Below are 3,437 nucleotides of genomic sequence, written 5' to 3'. Positions count from 1 at the left end.
ATGGCTCTGCCGCCCTGCGGTGCTCGTCACGCAGGTATGGGGCACACGATGCTCGTAACAGCAAATAAAGGCGGCTCGGGACCTGCAGGCGAAAGGGGTCCCGTGGTGCTTCGCACGTCGACTTCGGGTCTCGGTGCAAGCCGGAGAGCTCACGGAAGTCTAAAGTTTTCGGCACGTGGTCGAATCTTTTGAAAGGCTTACCCGGCTCTTTCCGTCCATTCTGAGAGTCAGTCAGAGGCCGGTGCGGCGGTCTATTGACGACCGGAGGCTCCCATGGGTGTTGCGATGAGGGTGGAGGGCACAGAACCTTGCCTTAGCACTCCCTAATAAAGCCTCTTGTGAAGAGAGCAGACCTCGCGCGCCGCACGACCGGCTCTGGGAGTCGTTGGGCCGCTATCTGCGAATAGTCGGGTCCTCCTCTGCCACCCGGCCAAGTGCGATGGCTCTGCCGCCCTGCGGTGCTCGTCACGCAGGTATGGGGCACACGATGCTCGTAACAGCAAATAAAGGCGGCTCGGGACCTGCAGGCGAAAGGGGTCCCGTGGTGCTTCGCACGTCGACTTCGGGTCTCGGTGCAAGCCGGAGAGCTCACGGAAGTCTAAAGTTTTCGGCACGTGGTCGAATCTTTTGAAAGGCTTACCCGGCTCTTTCCGTCCATTCTGAGAGTCAGTCAGAGGCCGGTGCGGCGGTCTATTGACGACCGGAGGCTCCCATGGGTGTTGCGATGAGGGTGGAGGGCACAGAACCTTGCCTTAGCACTCCCTAATAAAGCCTCTTGTGAAGAGAGCAGACCTCGCGCGCCGCACGACCGGCTCTGGGAGTCGTTGGGCCGCTATCTGTGAATAGTCGGGTCCTCCTCTGCCACCCGGCCAAGTGCGATGGCTCTGCCGCCCTGCGGTGCTCGTCACGCAGGTATGGGGCACACGATGCTCGTAACAGCAAATAAAGGCGGCTCGGGACCTGCAGGCGAAAGGGGTCCCGTGGTGCTTAGCACGTCGACTTCGGGTCTCGGTGCAAGCCGGAGAGCTCACGGAAGTCTAAAGTTTTCGGCACGTGGTCGAATCTTTTGAAAGGCTTACCCGGCTCTTTCCGTCCATTCTGAGAGTCAGTCAGAGGCCGGTGCGGCGGTCTATTGACGACCGGAGGCTCCCATGGGTGTTGCGATGAGGGTGGAGGGCACAGAACCTTGCCTTAGCACTCCCTAATAAAGCCTCTTGTGAAGAGAGCAGACCTCGCGCGCCGCACGACCGGCTCTGGGAGTCGTTGGGCCGCTATCTGTGAATAGTCTGGTCCTCCTCTGCCACCCGGCCAATCGCGATGGCTCTGCCGCCCTGCGGTGCTTATCACGCAGGTTTGGGGCACACGATACTCGTAACAGCAAATTAAAAATAAAGGCGGCTCGGGACCTGCAGGCGAAAGGGGTCCCGGTGCAAGCCGGAGAGCTCACGGAAGTCTAAAGTTTTCGGCACGTGGTCGAATCTTTTGAAAGGCTTACACGGCTCTTTCCGTCCATTCTGAGAGTTAAGTCAGAGGCCTGTGCGGAGGTCTCTCGACGACATGAGGAGTTGGCTAACCCTGGGTGTTGCGATGAGGGTGGAGGCCGCAGAACCTTGCCTTAGCACTCCCTAAAGCCACTTGTGATGAGAGCAGACCTCGCGTGCCGCACCACCGGCTCTGGGAGTCGTTGGGCCGCTATCTGTGAATAGTCTGGTCCTCCTCTGCCACCCGGCCAAGCGCGATGGCTCTGCCGCCCTGCGGTGCTTATCACGCAGGTTTGGGGCACACGATACTCGTAACAGAAAATTAAAAATAAAGGCGGCTCGGGACCTGCAGGCGAAAGGGGTCCCGGTGCAAGCCGGAGAGCTCAGGGAAGTCTAAAGTTTTCGGCACGTGGTCGAATCTTTTGAAAGGCTTACCCGGCTCTTTCCGTCCATTCTGAGAGTTAAGTCAGAGGCCTGTGCGGAGGTCTCTCGACGACATGAGGGGTTGGCTAACCCTGGGTGTTGCGATGAGGGTGGAGGCTGCAGAACCTTGCCTTAGCACTCCCTAAAGCCACTTGTGATGAGAGCAGACCTCGCGTGCCGCACCACCGGCTCTGGGAGTCGTTGGGCCGCTATCTGTGAATAGTCTGGTCCTCCTCTGCCACCCGGCCAAGCGCGATGGCTCTGCCGCCCTGCGGTGCTCGTCACGCAGGTTTGGGGAACGCGATACTTGTAATAACAAATTGAAAAAAAAAGGCGGCTCGGGACCTGCAGGCGAAAGGGGTCCCGTGGTGCTTAGCACGTCGACTTCGGGTCTCGTTGCAAGCCGGAGAGCTCACGGAAGTCTAAAGTTTTCGGCACGTGGTCGAATCTTTTGAAAGGCTTACCCTGCTCTTTCCGTCCATTCTGAGAATAAGTCAGAGGCCGGTGCGGAGGTCTCTTGACAATCGGAGGGGGTGGCGTCCCTCCGCAGGCGCTCGTGTCTAAAATGAAGGCGAGACACGAGTGGCCTAGTTCCCCAGGGTGTTGCCAGAAAGGCTGCGGGCTGACCGTTGCCTTCGCACTCCCTAAAGCCTCTTGTGATGAGAGCAGACCTCGCGCGCCGCACCACCGGCTCTGGGAGTCGTTGGGCCGCTATCTGTGAATAGACTGGTCCTCCTCTGCCACCCGGCTAAGTGCGATGGCTCTGCCGCCCTGCGGTGCCCGTCACGCAGGTTTTTGTGAACACGGAGAGCTCACGGAAGTCTAAAGTTTTCGGCACGTGGTCGAAGCTTTTGACAGGCTTACAGAGCTCTTTCCGTCTAATCTGAGAGTCAGTCAGAGGCCGGTGCGGAGGTCTATTGACGACCGGAGGCTCCCCTGGGTGTTGCGATGAGGGTGGAGGGCACAGAACCTTGCCTTAGCACTCCCTAATAAAGCCTCTTGTGAAGAGAGCAGACCTCGCGCGCCGCACGACCGGCTCTGGGAGTCGTTGGGCCGCTATCTGTGAATAGTCTGGTCCTCCTCTGCCACCCGGCCAATCGCGATGGCTCTGCCGCCCTGCGGTGCCCGTCACGCAGGTTTTTGTGAACACGGAGAGCTCACGGAAGTCTAAAGTTTTCGGCACGTGGTCGAAGCTTTTGACAGGCTTACAGAGCTCTTTCCGTCTAATCTGAGAGTCAGTCAGAGGCCGGTGCGGCGGTCTATTGACGACCGGAGGCTCCCATGGGTGTTGCGATGAGGGTGGAGGGCACAGAACCTTGCCTTAGCACTCCCTAATAAAGCCTCTTGTGAAGAGAGCAGACCTCGCGCGCCGCACGACCGGCTCTGGGAGTCGTTGGGCCGCTATCTGTGAATAGTCGGGTCCTCCTCTGCCACCCGGCTAAGTGCGATGGCTCTGCCGCCCTGCGGTGCTCGTCACCCAGGATTCCAACCCGGACCTGCGAGCGTGGTGCGAGGGGCGACCTCGCTGCGGTC

This window comes from Chiloscyllium punctatum, unplaced genomic scaffold (genome assembly GCF_047496795.1).
Source record: "Chiloscyllium punctatum isolate Juve2018m unplaced genomic scaffold, sChiPun1.3 scaffold_612, whole genome shotgun sequence".
In the NCBI taxonomy this organism is placed as follows: Eukaryota; Metazoa; Chordata; class Chondrichthyes; order Orectolobiformes; family Hemiscylliidae; genus Chiloscyllium; species Chiloscyllium punctatum.
This window is presented reverse-complemented; position numbering follows the sequence as displayed.